The 20232-nt window shown below is 34.8% G+C and overlaps 1 protein-coding gene across 1 annotated transcript in view; it reads right to left on the reverse strand.

Annotated features, from left to right (window-relative positions):
- Positions 1-15431, reverse strand: part of LOC135845095 (growth factor receptor-bound protein 14-like) — a 177477-nt gene extending 162046 nt beyond the window's left edge. The window contains exon 1 of the mRNA XM_065363561.1: positions 14915-15431. The gene's annotated coding sequence lies outside the window, so the exon portion shown is untranslated. The remainder of the gene's footprint in view (positions 1-14914) is intronic.
- Positions 15432-20232: the final 4801 nt, after the last annotated feature.

The following is a 20232-nucleotide window of genomic DNA, read 5'->3' on the forward strand; positions in this document are numbered from 1 at the left end:
AATACATTTCGTTAAAAAACATAGGTTACTTTGCTGAAAACATGTTTTTCGCGACATTTAACGTCATTTCCCTTTTCCTTATAACTTTCAAAGGTACACATACCAAACGCAAGCACAAGGAGGAAAGCTCTATTTGGAAAGTTCAATCTTATACTTTCCTGTATTTTCTCGTCTCATAAAAACGCTAACCAATCCGATGTATCTCTATCTTTTCAATCATGCACATCTACATAAATTTAGGCTTTGGCCACACTGACGTGTTTACTATATTGGGTCACAGACAATGAGCGACGCGACGTCGGTCCTCGGTCGCACTCTATTTAGTGTACCTCTACATACTTGGAAATTTAAATGAATCGTTTGTCCGCCCGCCTTCGCCTTCGCATTTTTCCCACGCCAACGTATTCGTGTGTGCAGCGCCGTCTGTATATTTACATACCGAATATTTGCGTATGTGTTCGATAAGGTTATACGACTACGACGACGACGACGACCCGGAAATTCATCCGTCAAAACAAATTCTTCGCTATCGTTTCGTAATACCGTTTCTCGTGTGTCTGTAATACCCTTGCACCTATACTCTCTATATATATACACAAGATACTCGCGTAATACACCTTTCGTTTCATTTTAATCTCCCTGCACACCTTATATGGTGTTTCTGAAACAAAATATCGCAAATTTACTCGTCGTTCACCTCTCTCTTCTCGTCACCTTTTTACCCGTATCCATATCGATTCAAAGTGTAGAAGAATTAATTAGAAAACCTAAGTACGGGTATACGTTCGACGACTTATTAAGACCGAATCCTTAACAGTCGTTCACCTTCTTTCATAGTTTGTAAAACAGAGACGCGACAAATGACAGTATAAGTATTCGTTTCAAATACTATTTTTCATCGAACAGATATTACGAAAGATCGTACTTCACAAAGTACTGTTTATTCTGTATTTTTGAAATACAGTTTTTGAACCCTTCTCCCCCCCCTCTCATCATTTTAAAAGGTTGTACCGAATTCAAAACTTGACCAAGAAGAAGCAGGAAAATGAAATTGACAAAACCTAAAGGAAGATCTTCAAAATCACTTACATGTCCCAATAAATACGTTCTCTTTTTGTGAGGAGAGCAAAGGTACAGACAAAATACATCGACGAGCGTTCAAGAGAATTTTTCAAGCAATCACGTAGGAAGAGGCAAATAATGAAATACGATACAGACTGATTTTTCAATCTCATTCCCATTGGAATATCCTTTAAAAAAATAATCTTTACCTAAAATACCAAAAAAAATTGTTCAAATATAGTCAAATACCTCCCACGCTACACTTCCACTTCATTCTATCTTTCAAACGATAAAAATCAAAGGCAGCACGACAAAATTTAAGACACCGAAAATCTTTCTTTAACAAGGTCGAAAAGGTTTTTAACCTTCAAAATATGTACGTATTTCCACGATTTAGGAACCTTTACGCGCGTCGTATTTCGTTATCGACAAACCATTTGAAAAAAAAATCTCTTTTTTCTCGAGTTCCGCCGAGAAACTACCACAACGTCGTTGAAAAAACATAAACAACTCGACGTTGTGCGTTGAACAAAGCCATAAAAACACAAACACGCAGCGACGTTTTTTCCTCCTCTTTGTGCGAGCGTTACGTAGATACTTTTTTACGAGCGAGCTCGTTTTTACTTAGAAAAACACCCTGCAAAAACAATTTCACTTTTACACCTACGCAACATTTTCATTATTATTCGCCATCATCGTACCTTGCGTCCTACTCCTGTACCCTCCCATCGATCCGACGTGGTCGTTATTTTATCAACGCCTTTGCCATGCACCCTACCTTGTACCTTATGAACTTGGACCTATGCAAATAGGTTTTCGAATGAAAAATTGATGAATTTTAATTTATCTGGCTAATTTTTACCAAACTATTGAATCGTGTCATCGGTCAATCCAGCACGAACATATCCTACGTGGTATGTGATTCGTGAAACCTTTTCACTTCTAATGTGGGACAAATTCACAAAAATGAAATTTTCGATCATAATGCATGTCCGTGAAAAAAGCCCCAGGGTAATTCAAAATAAATCATGGTAGCAGAGCATGTGGTATTTTCTAATTTGTAATTCAACTGCATGGAATGGTCATTGTTGCATGTATAGCAATAAATTTCTCTTTCTATTTTTAGCTAAATGATCACCTTTTTTGAAAGTTTTGATTTTTTTCACTTTTTTTTTTAGATTTACAAATTGATCAAAAATTCACATCTGGACTGACACCTTTGGAACGTCATGATAACAGTTTGAACGGTTGAGAAGGTGCCTAATAAGCGCAGACCAAAGTTATAGGTGTTGAAGTTCATTTTGTGCCTGTCTAGAGTGATTTGAAGTTTCTGGAGAAAATTGAAACATCGCTGGAGGCTCCAGAATGGCTCAAAACTAGCAAGTGTTGACGTATCGGTGTTGTATTGAAGGAATACACTGGTTCAATTTGCTAAAAATAAAAAAATATGCTTCATGAGAAAATTTGAAAATCACCCCTTAAAACAACTTTTTAAATTTGTTTACATTTTCAAAAATTCTCCAAAAATGAACTTTACGGATCTGAAATTGGGGTTATGGGAGTTTTAGGACATGCTATTTCGATCTATGTTGGTTTCATTTAAATTGGAGAGTGCCAGTTCGAAAGGTTCCCAAATTCAGAACCTGAAATTTTACCTAACTAGGTCATTTCGAACACTCCAATCGATTTTTGGTACATATCTACGAGTAGTTCGAAAAAATTCTGTCGAAGGTGAGCTTTAAGAAGTAAATGGATCAATTTGATCAACATTTTGTAGAAACAAGTTTCATTAAAAAACATAAACACAAATTCTTCGTCAATTTTTTTGTAAACTTCTCGTTATTTCCGAAGAAACTAATCTTTTGTTGATGACATTTTTTTTTCAAATTAAACAAATCAGAGACGATCTATTTTAGCCAACTTTTGCTCAAAATATCTCAAAATCAAAACTTCTCAACAAAATAAATCATCATGATTCGCAATTTTATTTCTGTTCGATTTCCTCGCCGAACTCTCGGTTTTCCCTCAACATCGATTATCTCGAGCATTCCATAGCAGCGAAATCATCCCGCGAGTAGGCGCGAATCGCATTCAGCAGATTCCGGAGTAGCCGACGGCGACATCGAAAAATCTCATGTATTCGCAATTCGCATACGCAAAGATGTAGCATCAATGTACCTACGTTTAATCTTCTCTATTCTTGGTACACTCAAGACTGGTATGACTCGTAAAATGCATCCTATTATTGGTCGTAAATTCCAGGAATGTATCGCACAAGACGTAGGAAGGTACACAGTACAGAATGCACTATAGCAGCATCCGCAAGTACACAAGCTCACAATAGAGCCGTCACTTATCAAGATTCGCTCGTCATGTTGGCCACTTCGTCTCGTTAAAAATACTCGTACCACCATCGACGACGAACTGTCCTACAACAACAAACTAGCCGATGTAATAGGCCGGACAAATTGGCCGATAACCAAACGTGCGCCGCTAAAACAAGCGAAGGAGAAAGAAAACCACATGAAAAATTCTTTATCGCCAATTGACGATACCGATAGGAGATACGTGTATGCAGTTCTTTCGCCCGAATTCAACTTCCACTCGCATCGCTTACCCTACACTCTGCTCATTAAATTCCTCAACCGAATGCATCAACGACTACGAGGATGATGACGCTCCAACGAATTTTGATCTCACTGTTTTGCCATCCGGTCACTACTCTTTTACCTTGTTCTTCTTTTCCCAATGCATATCACATACCCAGACTTACCTATAACTACAGCTACACACGTACACACTCACACACGTCTTCGAGTACACTAAATACCTCGCTATGCGATATTCTCTACTCTACTCGCTTGAAAAACGTATAAAAATCTTCGGAATTCGTTACGTTTTATTGTAACGTTGTGTTCGCCAGTTCCGAGAACTATTACGGCGGCGGTTGCCGCAGCCACCGCCGGTGAGGATAATGACCTCGACACGACCATACACGACGTAGGTACACATCGTAAACACAACACGCCGAAGCATCGATGCACTGCATATTTTACACTACAGAATGCAAGCACCATGTATTTGTGTACTATACTTCTTGTATAGATGTTGATAGACAGGTAAGTAGAGGTATGTAGTACGTATTACGAGAGTAAGTACATGTACGTAGTATGCGGACAAGACGACGACAAACGCCACCTTCTCCTCCTCCTCCTTTCATTGGCTCGTTGAAAGGGAGGACGGTGGTGGTGTACGCTTCATATGCCTAAACCTGCGCGCATCGCCTGTCTTTCTGCCATTTTTACACATGTCGAAAAATGTAAATACAACACGAATACCGACCAAACAATTATTATTTCCTCGGTATCTCATCGTATTTGCATGACTACTACATCAATTATCTGTTAATCGTCTTGTAATGAGCTATGTACATAGGTAAATTACCGTGCGTTCACGCAGTGTTGTGCTAATAACACACGAGCATGTTGCAATTTTTTCCCTTAAGCTTCAAAATTCATTCATACATAACGAATAGGTGAACGTATGAATCATCAGTCTTGACCCATTCACGACTTGATGAATAATTTTGGAGGCAATTTTGATTTTCACTGTTTTTCCTTTCGCAGACCACCAAGCATGAAAATACAATTAAGATCTGAAATAGGGTGGGTAGGTGGGTACTGAGTAGGTCTTCATCAATTTTTTTTTTCAAGTTGATGGATTCGAAAAAAAAATGTGGGATGGTGTCGAAAGACCATGGGAAAGATTTTGGTGCTCTTGACTCCAATCCTCAGCCGGTGTTTCATACTTCAAAATTTACAAAAAAAAAATGACCAAAAAAATTTTGTCCGAAAAATGTTTTTGGCATAGCAATTGATTGCATCAATTTATACCTACGTCAAGATTTAAAAATTTTGAAAATTCAAAAACCCCAATTTTCAGGCTTTTAGCTGTTCCAGAGCCTTCAGCAAGTTTTCGAATTTCTCCTGAATTTTTGAGTCACTTTAGAGGATTTAGAAGTGAACTTTTGACTACTCGTACTATAACTTTAGTCGGTACTTATTGAAGATCTTCTTGATCATTTCAAACCGTTGGTTATAAAATTCCAGGTTTGCCACTTCAAATTAGATTTTGTAGATTTTTTTGGAATTAGATTTTGATGGGATTTCATCAATTTCTTCTCGATTTTTAATTAATTTCGCGTATATTTCACTGGTTTTCTAAGGCTCGTACTCGATTTTTTCCAAAAAGACTTCAGTAAACAAAAAAGTGACAAATTGTGAGCAAAACATCCTAATGCAGAAAAAAATCACCAGAAAAAACAATACAAATTGAATGTTATGTTTTTTATTCAAAAGTTGAACTGTGCATTTTGACAGTTTTTGATAAAAAATCCAGACTTTTGGGAAATTTTTGGCAAAAAAGAGAGAAATTTCACAATTTCTGGTGAAAAATCCTATATTTTTGACAATTTTAGCGAAAGGAAGGGGTTTTCTGAAAATTCCTGTCAAAAAAACGAGTTTCTGGACAATTTTTGAAGAAATTATATTTGGAATTTTTTGCAAAAAAAACAACTAAGTATTCTTAGCCACTTTTCAAAAAAGCAACATTTTTTGTCAATTTTTGAAAAAGCAAGAATTTTTGCAAAAAATCTTACACAATAATTTTAAAAAGAAGCAGAATTATTTAGAAATTCTGGAAAAAACGAAACTTTTAGTTAACTTTTGAAAATAAGTTGAACTTTTTAGCAATTTTGCTGAAAAGCTAGAATTTTTATCAAAAAGCAAGACGTTGGCAATTTCAGCAAAAAGCAGGACCTTTTGGAAGGCAATTGACAAAAAAAGAGATTTTTTCGCAATTACTTTTGAAAACGAGATTTTTGGACAGTTTTTGAAAAATTGTGAGACTTTTTGAAATTTTTAGCAAAAAAACAACTACAGCCAATAAAGCAGCGAAAATTTTGGTCATTTTTAAAACAGCAAAAATAAGAAAATTTTTGGGATTTTTGGAAAAAAGTGAAATTTTTTAGCTACATATTTTGTTGGAAAATGAGAGTTCTAGTCATTTTTTTGTAAAAAAGCAAACCATTTATTCCAATTCTTCGTAACTTTTGAAAAATTTTACTTCATGCAACTTGACTATGATATTCTGTAATTCTCAATTTGCATCTACTCGTACGTGTCTCTGCATCAATTTTACTGATTTCCTGATATTCTAAGTAATCTAATACACATTTTTCTCTAATTTTTGCAATACATATAATAAAATTTTAGGATTTTCTCACCACAATTTTGTTATTGACTTGACTTTTTTTTGGGATTGTCGAGTTTTCTCAAGAAAAAATAAGCAATTTCTCACTTTCCCCGAATCAATGTGATTCTTTAAAAAATGTTCGCCTTTTAAATCATTTATAATTTCAAAAAAATTCAAAACTCACAAATTTTATCAGTTTTTGAACGGCTATGTCACTCACTGGAATGTCAGATCACGAAATTTATGGATGAATTGTTCACACCCCAATTTAACTCTTGTGGTTTAAAAAAAAAATAGCACAGGTAGCATTTAAATATGGATCGTCAGCTCGTATTTTTCTCTTTTTCATACCTCTTTCCCTCCTCTTCCCATGGATCAAGTTTGCCCCATCCCAATTACAAATTGAACTGGATTGTCATTTTTTAGAACTAAAATATATAGAACGATAACGCCTTTTCAAGGAAAAAAGTAGTGGAGATGGGAGAGTAAAAATTCACCAAAAAAAAAAAAAAAAAAAATGGGTAAAAGTAACTTTTTTTGTGATTCAAATTATTTCAACTACCACATTTATCTAATTCGAAGGACAACGAATCGAATCCACCGCCACATCAAACAGAAAATCACAACTTATCTTTTGAACACATTCAAAATACCAAGAAATTCTAATTGGCTACCTTTTTATGTACCGTGCACCTAGCTCCGAGTCGACTATAAAGTCTATATACGACCAATGCCGTTCTAATTTCGCCGAGACGACGATTTAGTTCGTCGCTGAAAAAAAAAAATCAAAAGAAACCCGCCTTCTATCGTAGCCGTCGTAAAAATGCGACATCGAGACGCGAATTTGTCTTCCAACTGGCACCTAAACAAAATTCAACGGCCTTCCGAATTTTTCATTTCTCGTCTCTCTAATTGGCATCGAATATGTACGTGTACGTAAAGTTTCGCTCGTACTCCATTTAGGTATCCATCCATATCCTGTTGTGAGCGCTTTACTTATTATGAAAGATGACGAGCTCATTAGTCGTCTGATGACCGGTGATGATCTTGGCAATCGAGGCGCAACCGCTGAACTGCGCAGAATACACCGGGCTGAATTTCGCATTTTATGTTTTAACCTCGTTCAATTTGATGTTTTTGTTCCAAAATAATGATTCGAAAATAATTTTCAAAAAAAAAAAAAATGTAAGAAAATGATTAAATTTTTCCAAAGGATAGAAGTGTTGAGTAAGTTAACAAAGAAAATGATAATTATTAATCCTTCTGAATCAGGACGCCAACAATATTTTCGAATAATAACATTTTCGATTTTTTCTTGATACTACGCAATACCTCGTGAAAATCTCAAGGCAGAGGAATAAATACGCCAAAGGGCTTTGAAAATCTCAATTTCAGAAAAATATTCTTAGAAGCCTTTGAAATTTCTCATCTTTCAAGATCAGAAACACTTCAAACAAGATCATTGATCTGGAGACTTTTTTTACCCTTCAACTCGAACCTTTCCCTATCTTCTCTAGCTATTCACATGGAATCATAAACATCAGCAGTCACCACCAACGAAGTATTAACGTTAACACCAATCAAATAAGCATACATCATAATAAACCATACACACGCGCACTTCAATCACAGCGTGTTTTTTTCTTCTTTTACGTCAACCCTATCACCTGAGTCTTGATACGACCTATTTAGAAATAAATAAAACTCGAAAAGGAAAAAAACCACGTCGTCGACGATAACGACGACAGCGAAAAAAACCATCGCAATAACTGTCACATGATAGTAAATTTCACCGCGAATCAATTAACGTCACACCATACACACGAGGCCGTCTCTTGAGTACATTCGTTCCGCGTACCTATGGTATAGAAAAATACGTGCAAGTGTAGGTAGGTAAGTGGGCAAACGGGTAGGTAGAGGAACAAGCTACGACTAGAGTACGGCGAGTACTCTCGTACATTTTTACATCCAGATCCACTCAACGTACACTTTTTTTCCTTCCTATGGCAACAAACAAGCAAGAATGCTGCACTCTCGGTTATATTACAACACGATGAGCGCCGCTACCGCTATCGCCGCTTCCCATTCATAAACTGGACTCGCATTCATAAAATCATCGTATATTCTACAACAGAAACGCGTCATGCCGCGCGTATTACAACTACACGCAAGCGGCACGAGTGTAATTACATTAATTTATAAGATTGTATGCGGTATGATGTACGTCTACGTACGTGAACTACGTAGTACGAGGTATAGAGGTATGTGCGTGCGTATATGCGAATCGTACTCGAACAGAGGCAGGGGCAGAGGCCGAAGTACAGCCAGAGCCATCGTATGAGTACGTATAGTCAAGTTACAAAAACATTTCAACCACGCCACGCTATCCATCCAATCGTTGACCTTATCCTACGAATGCGGTTAATATATTCTTCTTGTCGAAGAGCGCGCCAAATAAAATGAGCATGAACCTGTTCCCACGGAACGACTAAGCCCAATATACCTATCACCTATTCACGTATAGAGGTACTAAAAATACACACTCATTAAAAAGCCTATATTTTGAAAACTGCACCGCCCTCCGTACCCCTTCGCTACAGCCTAATAGGTTCAATTTCCTCGGGACAAGGTTAGCATCATGCTGTTTTGTCATCTTGCATGCTTACGAATACGGACACAGCTTTACGATTTGAATGGTTTGAAATTTAGATGTTTTAAGCTGATAAGAAGACCCTTTGACTCTGGAATCTCCGATTGGAATGAAACTAGGTTACGTTGAAACTTGAAAGAGATCGTCAAAAATCCCTCACACTTCAATTTCCAGCAGCTGAAGTTGACTGGTAGATTTTTGGCAAATTTTTTAAAACTGGAATCCCAGATCTGGCCAATGATGATATCGGTCGATCAGGTAATAAAAACAGTCACACTTCGGCCGAAATTTGAGCTACCGAAGTTCACGGTTGGAAGATAGTTATGGAGATTTTTTTCAATTCAACTATTGGGTAGGTAGTAGGTACCTGTAAAGCAGAAATTTCAAAAATTCGCCAAAAATTGAAAAACAAACTTCAGCAGCTGAAAATTGAAAGATGAAGAATTTAAATTTTTGAGGTCTTTTTTCTATCTCCGTTCAAGTTCTATTCCCATCAAAGATTCCTGAGTCAAGGACTTCCCTCGTAATGAACTAATGATACTCCAGATCCAATAAATTTTGAAGTTCACAGTAAATGTTGAAAAGAAAAGCTTCGCCAGCTGGCGAAGGGAGTGAATTGGCTTCCAGCTCAGATTCCAAACATAACCACTGAAAGTTGGTCTTCATGGCACAATTTTGGGACATCTAAAGTTACCCAGATCAACTCCAGGGGCCCAAAACTGATTTTTCATTCAAAATTTTAGGTGGAAAACTGATTGAGAAACTTAATTTGATTTCTTGACATGCCAAAAAAGTAACTAAAAATGACCTAAAAACTTATAAAATAAGTGCTAAACATTCAAAGCAGAAAAAAAATCACGAAAAAAAAAACAAAACTTTATAATTAAAGTCAATGTAAAAAAAATTACAAAACAAAATGTTTCGATTAAATTATGATGATGAAACTTAATCGAGTTGAACAAAACTCTATGGCAATTGACAATTGGGATAAATGGCGATATTTTTGGCACAACGCGAGACAATAACAATTTTAGCAAAAGGCAATGCTTCTCAACAGGTTTTGGAAAAATAGCGAAACTAGCAAAAAAGTGCGACATTTAGCAATTTATGGAAGAAAATGAAAATTTTTCGTAATTTCAAGTAAATATCGAGACTTTTCTTTTTGTCAAAAACAACACATTTTGGCAAATTTGAAGAAAGGCGAAACTTTTTTCAATTTTTGGAAGAAAGCGAGACTTGGACAAGTCAATTTGAATTTTTGGACATTTTTTTCAAAAAAAGAAACCTTAGTAACCAAAAGTTACTTTTAGTAACTTGGTTAGTAGTTAGTTACTTATGAAACGTAATCGAGTATGAACCCTGCGATTGGGAGGAGAAGAAGGGGGAGCTAGGTAATGGCGAATTCAAACAACTGTGCATGAAAGCCCACCTTTTCAATAAAAAACGTTGTAGAAAATCCATTCAACTTTCAAGTACTTTGACCTGAGAGAAGCGAAAGTAAAGTTTTTGAAACATTAAATACCGAAAAAAAAAATTTATACGAGAATCAAGTTTTTCCGAGTTTTCAGAGAGGAAAAATTTGTAAGAATTTCAACAGAAGAAAAAAAGAAAATTGTTTACAGAGCTGAGCAGTGACGAATATATAAAAGAAAATAAACCCTCTTTACATTTTAGAAGTTTAATTCGAGTTTTTCAAGTTGAAAATAAAGATTTCGTTTTCGATTTCATTTCCGGTTTAATGTTAGTTTCGTTTTGTTTTTCAGTCGTGTAATTTTCTTCGTGATGCATTCCAAAATATGGCAAGAACACTTTTACATTATTGAAATTTTTAAAAATAACCAAAAAAAAAACAATCTTCGTCCTCTAAAAAAAGGGGGACCATATAAAGCGAATACATATACATATACATATGACTTTCTCACCAGAGCAAAGTTTGACAAATGAAAATATGCTATTTTCAAATTCGAGGAATTTCTTAGAATTTGAAAATAATAACACAATCTTGTTGAAAATAAAAAGTCGATGCATACGATTTTCCTCCAAAAACATAAAACTTATACAATACACTTGAATAACAAGTAAGTATAGGAGAGGGTCTCGAGAAAAAGATCTGCTAGACAAAACGTTTCAGAAAGGTCCATTTCAAAATTTGATTTCGATCCCCACTTTCAGCTCTCAAATTGAAAATTGGAATTTTTCTAGGAATCGATTTTTCAATCTTGACAGTGTCCATTTTGGTGATGTCGATTTTAAAAGGGTTTAATGACGAATTTTTTTGCTTTCTATAAAAAAATAACAGCACAATCACCTTCCAGAGCTTTTTTTTCTGCATGGGGTGTTGTCTACCTTTGAAATTTTACCATTCAAATAAATTAACCCATCCAGTTTTTGATGCAAGAAGTTCATTTTTCAAAAGTTTGAAAAAATATTTTCAAAATTTGATTTTATCAAGTTAGTAGGTAATTTAACGAAAAAAAACTATGTATTTAGCTGCAAAAATTCGAGGGCAAAAGCTTTTGAAAATTTGCCACTTCCAATACAAAACAAGATTATTTTTCATATGTGATTAAGAAGTTGATTTTGATGGTGAAAGCTAAATTTTAAAGTTGTATGCTAAATGAACGATGAAATGGAAAGGAATTATTAATCATGATTTAATAGCTTATTTCGAAAGCAGTAAAATGAAGAAGGAAGCGAAACCTTAATACAATGTAATTTAGATAAAATAAATGAAATGTTGATAAATTAAATTTCCTGATGAGATATATCAGTGAAATGATCGAAAGGATTCATGGAGTATAAATCCCCAATTTACAAGCGCTCAAAATATGAAAAATGTTTTCAAAACCAATTTTTAGTAAAAATTAACTTTTCAAAAGACTTCTCTGATTTTTTTCAATAAAGATTTTACTTTGCCGTAAAAAAAAACAGCTTGAAATTTTGTGTACAACTGTCTTACGTTTTTTCCGTAGCTTTCTACGGTCATTATAAAAAGGCCTTAATTTAAGAAAATTCGAATCGAATTTTTCTGTCACATCTTCAAGATTTCAAACCCAGTGCATTTGATAATTGATTAAAACTTCAAGATCTATACAAAAATTACAAGGGAGGTGCCCCAGGTGACATGGACCGATTTCAATGATTCTTCCACCATTGAATAGAGGACATCGAACATAGTCTACCACAAAATTTTCAGCGATATTGCGATTTTTCGATTTTCACATAGCAATTTTGAAAAATTGGCCAAAAATAGTCGGCGCAGGTCGCATACCGAAACCTTCCATATTATTTGGGCATTTTAACATATATGATAAGACTAGCCCACGGTGAAATTTTCAGCTGCTGAAGTTGATATTTCAGCTGTCCAGGGCGATTTTTCGATTTTCTCATAGAAATTTTGAAAAATTGGGTAAAAATAGTCGGCGGAGGTCGCGTACTGAAACCTCTCATATTCTTTGGGCATTCTAATACATATGATGAGACTAGTCCACGGTGAAATTTTCAGCTGCTGAGGTTGATATTTCAGCTGTCCATGGCGATTTTTCGATTTTTTCAAAATTGCAATGTAAAAATCGAAAAATCGCTCTGAAAAATCGAAATATTAACTTCAGCAGCTGAAAATTTTCTGGTAGACTATGTTCGATGTCCTCTATCCAATGGTGCAAGAATCATTGAAATCGTTGCATGTCACCTGGGGCACCTCCCTTGTTAGGTCTACAAATTACCCAAAATTTTCAAAAAAAATTGAGCCCAAATTCCAAATCTTAATCCGGATCGTAAAAATTTTCGAGTTCAAATTCTGAAAAATTCTAAATCCTGCAAAACCATGAAAATTCACCAAAAATCTCGACTTCTCGAGAAAATCGATAAAAATTTCATTCGTGATCGATGATTTTCAATGAAAATACATTTCACTGATGATATCCGCCGAAACTTGACCCAATTTCATCCATTCCGATAAAATGAACTGACAGATTTGATATTCGTGCCGTACCATCCTTCAACCCTTCTATTCCTCGAACTAATTTTTCGAAAAATTTTCAAATTAGTTTCGTACTTGAACAAAATACCATCGATTCAGAGGCTATTCACCTGAAAACTAAACTCGACTACCGTCTCGACCTTAATTTCGTTAACAAGTAGGTACTTTCAACCCAACTTTCAAGGCTGCATTTGAAAATTTCGACATCACGTCTTCCTGTAATTACATAATCTCGATAAAGTACGCCCCCGCCGCCGAGAACAAACCACGTACGTACATGGAAGGCAAGGGCGAAAAAAATCCACTCGATGTTCGCTGCAAAAACAATTCAACCCTCGAGGCGAGCCATAAAATCCCAACCCCTGCACATATCACCTTGATCGTTGTATAATTGAAAATGGTATTATTACCTCTAGGAGCGCGATCGACTCGAGGAGTATCAGTAGACATCAGAGGGGGCATGGAGGAAGGGTTGGGGCGGCGCGCACGCTTCAATTACACGTCGCGTCGGTCGTTTCACCTTGACGAAGTGGCCCATCGCATCGACAAAACAAAATTACCAACGATTACACGCACTTCGTATCCGATAAAGAGTAATAAAAACAAAGAGAAAACACAACCTGACTGTACGGATTATGCGGAGAGTACGGGCACACGGGCATGGATGCGTCGCCACCACACCGCACCATAGTACGCACCGGCGCGGCGCGGAGCGGAAGGAACGGGGCTAAGACGAAGAAAAACACTATACGCAGGGTTAACGAGGAGAAGAAGAAGGAAGGTGCAACGAGACGGGGAGAGCGCCACGAGCGATGCGGCGACGCAAAGGGAACGACGAATATGGAAGTCACCAACGAAAAAACGCAAAGCGTAGAAAATGTAAACAACAACAACCTCAAAGCCACTCACAGACGGGTCGTTGGCCGCATTCCGTCGCTGTTACGAGGGTAACGGGAGCCCCGGAGAGCTCCGTATCCTCATTTGGGTTTTATTAACGCGTAAAACGGTGATTCTCAAAATGCGCGCACACCCAGCGTGCATACTATGTACGTAAAATGTACTGAAATTTCATCAGACAACCATTACGTTCGTTCGGTTTTTCTTCGGCTATTTCTCTGTAGGTATGTGAATGTGATTTTTTTCCTTCGTTTTTTTGGCTCTACAATTATTACGAGAAGAACGTGCGTTCTACGAGTAACACACGTTGAAATACGAACAGAACAGATACACGTAATACACAGTCTCGTGTTGTTTATACCTTTGATACATGTTTCAAGAATATTATTCAAGATGCAATGTGCGCCAACTCCATTCAACATCTGCCATTCCATCGTGTATTGTTAATCATTTCCCTGAAAATCCTTCGAGTTATTTCTTTAGTTGGGTGAAAAAAAAATAGGTACTAGAACTTGGGAAGTGGAACTATACGATGATTTATGTAACCAAAACGTTAGCAACATCTGCGTAGGAGACTTTTTCAATACAAAACGACAACAAAAGACACCTTTCACGCAGGTATAAAAATCCTCATGCGAGGTAAAGAAAATTACAGGCTATGCAACAATTTTTACTTTTATCAAAAGGTAGAAATAAGGTGAATAGAAAAGAAACCGTGCCATCCTGCCAGCATAGACATCTGCCTGTAAACGAGCCAGTTACCGAACCTTTGACCGAACCAAAGATACGTACAAAAATACCCATCGAAAAGAATAATCATTACATTTTAGAAATGGTTACAGAATTACATAAATCCAGGAACGTATTTCGATTAAACTGTGATCTAATTTAAATGCGAAAATAACAAACTCCGGTTATAACGTTCCAACAGCTGAGTTTGTTTGTAAACAAACACTACTGGCGATAGTAGCTCTGCATGTTACGAAGGCATTTTTAAATCGTACGTAGTAATACGGATTAGACGAACACGTGGTCGATAATCTAATTGAAATTTCAAATTACAAACTTACTCTTTTTATTCGCAACACAATCCCTGGTAAAAATGGGCTTTTACCGAGAGAAACCTCGCCACTACGAGGAGGAGTAAAATAGCGCGGGAAATGCGTCTAACGTTATAAAACACATGAATAAACACCACCGAATTAGACGAACACGCGAATAATTCTTCGCTGCGATATGTTAACGGTAAATTAATTAGCTATTTGCGAGAAAAAACGGCTAACAATTAGTAAAATAACATATGACTAACGCGGCAGTTATTTGAATCGGGGAAATGGGCGTGACTATCGAAACTGTAGTAAACAACGAGAAAAATTACACGAAAAACCAAACGATCGCACGGCCATTACGTTAACTAACCACAGATACACGAATATGATGAAAAAACCGCACTAAATTTGCACAATTAATCGCGCCGCACAGAGTGATACATTAAAAAATTGTATAAAATTCACGAGCACTCGAACGAACGAAACCACGTTTTTACAAACGTAACAAAACCACGCTACCAAACTCTTGAAAGAAAACGACCAACATCGTAGTATAGTAAACAAGGTTCAAAAAGTGGGGATGAGGTCGATGTAACGATTGAAAGGGAGAGAAAGCGTAGCAAAACTGGCGCAGTGTTACCGTCTCGTTGTAACGCGAAATTATTCCTCGTTGTAAACAACCACGACCAGGACTAACCGAACGAAGAAGAGGGCTGCGTATTATTTTTTTTTTCCAGGAAGTAATATTACGTCGTTAGCGTTTTCTTCTTTTATCAAAACCTTTATGAGATGTGAGGGTGTAATTTTAAACGAAATGTGCAATTTAATGACTTTTTTTTTTTGGCAATTTCCTTCTATTTGAATGATCATTACCGGCATATTTCTAATTATCTTTTGCATTCTTTAGTATCACGTTCTTTTCAAAATGCTGCTGAATTGGTATAAAAAATTTTTTAACGAGAATTTATGGTAAATGAAAAGCATCTGATGCTTGTTAACGTTACACCGTTGTGTAAACTTTATGATTATTTCCGTCGCATAAATTTCATCGTTTCCTTTATAATACCTATATTCGACCCAGTGAATTACATTACAAATTACGTAGGCTTCGGAAGAATATACGATTTCTATGTATAATTTATGATCGAGTTCACGTACCTATCAGGATACTCGTCATTTTAAAAATTGAATCTCGTAACGTCGATCGACTTTTATATGATAAGTTGAATTGGAAATCGAAATTGTTTATTCATTACCTTCGTAATGTACTCGATCATCAAAAAAGTTCATTAATCGAACAACTACCTACGCAGGAATACTGCAATAATTCAGTCGCAGTCATTTACTTGACAAAAATTGAAGTAGGTATCATTATTTTACAACGATGAAATGTAATAAAATGAAACGAAACATATTGTAACGATTACTAAATATGTTTACAATAAACTGTAAATGCTTCACTGCTCAAATCGAACCGTACATTGTACAGCACATACCGATATTTAAAAATAAAAAACCCCCAAGGAAACGTTATCGAGTAACAAAATAAATGATAAAATAGAAACCAGATCATTAGACACAATATGTATGAGGTAAACATTAGCTACGATGCGTGAAAAACAAGCTTAAAATGTTATAAAATCCACTGTATAGTTATCTTCTTCCATCATTTACGGTAATCCTTTTAATCTTTCAACAGATATTTTCTAGTTTTTAGTGAATATTTCAAAATCATCATCTTTGTGAGATAAACGTTCCACATTTGCACTGATCTTTCCCATGTGTTAAAAACCAGTCTGCGATTTATAGGACTTTAAATTAGTAACTAGGCCATTTTATCTGAGTAAAAAGAAATTAAAAATTGAGTCAGATAAGTTTCTTTTTTTAAACATTCTTCGTTATGGAATTTTAATTCTTTCAACCGCATCGAAGTACATCATCATTTCATCAACAACAAAAAGAAAAAAAAACATGGGAGAAATTTACGTCTCCGGCGACGACAACACTTTGCCATGCATGAAGTCAAGGCGTATCCCCGTTGTTTGTATTACCTGCTATAACAACGTGGTTTTGTTTACAATGACGTAATAACTGGGGCATAAGGTGTGGCCCTGCGAACACTAGAATTTTGTTATGCTAGTAAAAATTTTTAATAATTTTTTTCATTCATACCTCACACCCGAGATTGGTTTCATTACTGACATTCTGTCCGATACGAGTGAAATCAGTTTTGTTTATAATTCCGATTCCGATCGACGATCAAATCTCTCAGACATTAGTGATGAAGAATTCATTGATAAAATACCAACACGATATCATTTTGCTTTATTTACACGAGCAAGAGCAATAACGAAGGCCATTTAATGTCAAAAAAAACAACAAGATATTTTTAGATATCAATCGTTCATTTTCTGCGATACTATAATTTAATTTGTAAAGTAATTTTCTTGATTGAAGACACGATATTTGTCAGGTCGTGATAAATTATTGCTCGTAAGGAGCAACGAAATAGGTACATCATAGGACATGCATCGAGTTTCGAATTGTTATTGTTATACGATACGATGAGGATGAGTTTTCTTTTTTATGTTCGCCGAAATTATGAATTAAATCAAATTAATAAATATTATCTTATCGAATTAGTTTTCTAATTAGAATTTTCTGAAGGTAATTGTTACATAGTTTCTTGGTGTAAGTAAGGTAAAGGTCACTGATCGGTACGTCTATCGACGAAGGATCTCGATTAGTTTAAATTGACAAATTGGAGGAATTGAAGAATTTTTTTTTTGGAAAAGATTCATTAATGTTACTAATAATTAACATTTAATTTTTATGCATTTCAAAACAAATTTCTTTAATGTTTTCCAAAAAAAAACTCATTTTTTAAAAATTTATTCTAAAACCTTCATTGCTAGAGGTGGCATGTGTATTTGATTTTTTTTTATCAATTAAGTATTGCAGAAGTAGATCACTTTTTTTTTACAATTATTACATGAAGTAGATAACTGAAAAAGGTATTGAGAACTTATGAAATTTCGGTAAAATTTTCGCAAAATGTGTGGAAAAGTGTTTAAATTTGAAATATATTAAATTATCTAAATGCGAAGATTTTAACGAAAGTTGCTCAAAATGCATAAACAAAGGTTGAAATACATCAGAATGATGTAAAAAACACAAACGCGTTAAAATGACCAACACTTACCATTTTTTGCCAACACTACCAACAAAATTTTTTTCAATTGAATTTTCCGTAAACTCAAAAAGTTTGGCTTTTTTTGCCAAAATTGAAGAAACACTTTTTTAAAAAAAAATTTAGTCTTGCTTTCTGTCTCCAAAAAATTTGCTTTTTGTGTCAAATTTGCGGAAAAAAAGCAGTTTTTCATCAAAATTACCAAAAAATTCTTTTTTTTGTTTAAAAATTTCCAAAAATCCTACTTTTGTTAAATAGAAATTGTACAACCAATTCTAGTCAAAATTAAAATGCCTATTTAAAACAAAAACAAAATTGCAGAAAGTTGCATTTTTTTGCTTAAATTGCAGAATAAATATATTTTTTGGCTATCCAGGAATCTTGCTTTTTTGTCTCAAAAAATGTGCTTTGTGAGTCGAAATTGCCAAAATCAGTGTACCTGCCTTCTTTTTGGATAAGAATGTCATTTTCTAGCACGTCTTTCTATTTTGTCTCAAAAATCTGTTTTTTGTATCAAAATTGCAAGAAACCAGAAAGGACCAATTTTTTTTATCAAAAATATCAAGAAAGTGTTTTTTTTTCTCATTGAAATTTCCAGAAAGTCTTGTGTTTTGCCCTAAATTAAAGACCCCCGCCCCCCTATTTTTGGACACCTTTGCCTTTTGTCTCCAAAAATTTTGTAGTTGCCAAAAAAATGGGTGTTTCATCAAAAATTACCAAAAAATCTTACTTTTTTGGTGTAAAAGTTGCCAAAAACTCTTAATTTTTGTAGAAATTGTGAAACCATTTTTCGTCAAAATTGCGAAAAATTACTGTTTTTTTAATCCAAAACTTCCAGAAAATCTTGTTTTGTTGTCGCAAAAAATCTTGTTTTTTTTTGGCTTTACAAAAAAAAATCAGTTCTTATCAAAACTATTGAGAATGCAATAGGTCTACATTTTTTGAAAAATTTGCAAAAAACGGAAAAATCCTACGTCTTATTGCAAAAAAGATCCATTTTTGGTCAAAAGTGTCAAAAAACTTGGGGAAATAGTCTCTTTTCACCAGGTCATAATTTCCGGGAGTGTTGCTTTTTTGTCGCAAAAAATTTACTTTTTTTTGTAGTGATTCCAAAAATGAAATCAATTTTTTATCAACATTTCCAACAGCAACAACTTCTTTTTCTCCCAAAATTGCAAAAATAAAATAAAAATCGTACTTTTTTGTAAAAATTTGTAAAAAAGAGTGTTTTTTATAAAAATTGCTAAAAAAAACTGTTTTTCACCAAAATTGTCAAAAGGTCTTGTTTTTGCTAAAATTGCAGAAAATCTTTTTTTTTTGGTCAAATTTTCCAAAAAGTCTTGTTTTTTGTCTCAAAAAATCTTAAATCATCAAAATTATTGCTAACAAAATATCAGTTTTTTTGTTTTTCAAATTATAATAAATTTTACTTTTTTGCCAAAATTTCAGAAATTCTACTTTTAATAAAAATTGTAAAAAAAGAGACATTTTTTGCTAAAAGAGGACTATTCATTTGAAAAATTTGCTAAAATGTGTAATTTTGTTTGCCAAAATCCCAAGCTGCTGTTTTTATTCTCTTGTCATAATTTGCCTACCTACCTACCTAAAAGTATTACTACTCCGAAATGGTAAAAAAGTCCTACTTCTTTACCAAAATTGCACAGACGATTCGATTTATGTCAAAATTGCCTAAAAAGTTTTGTTTTACAGCTAAAATTGCAAGGAATTCTCAAGTTTATTTGGAAATTAATTTTTTGGGAAAAATTCATTCAGAGGAGTGGTGGTTTGATATGGTGACAGTTGACTGTTGAGGACTTGGGGATATATGAAAGCACCTCGCTTTTTGGATTTCAAAATTATGTAACTCCCTTCTCTCTTTATCACTGCTCCTGTTTTTGATCCTACATTTAGGTATAGGTATTTATTTAATTCCCAGAGTTATTTTAGTACAAGAATTCGTAGGCAATAATCTTTCGATTTAACCGAAATTATATTGGGAAATAGATACAGCTCGTTAATATGGTTTTTTAATTTATAAATGAAAATATACGAGCAATATCTCTTCGAAGTAATCTACGATAATCATTCTATTTCTAGAGTAAACACGTCAATAAGGCTCAGATTTCTTCTACATTATTACAACTAGTTA

This window comes from Planococcus citri, chromosome 4 (assembly GCF_950023065.1).
Source record: "Planococcus citri chromosome 4, ihPlaCitr1.1, whole genome shotgun sequence".
NCBI classification, from domain to species: Eukaryota; Metazoa; Arthropoda; class Insecta; order Hemiptera; family Pseudococcidae; genus Planococcus; species Planococcus citri.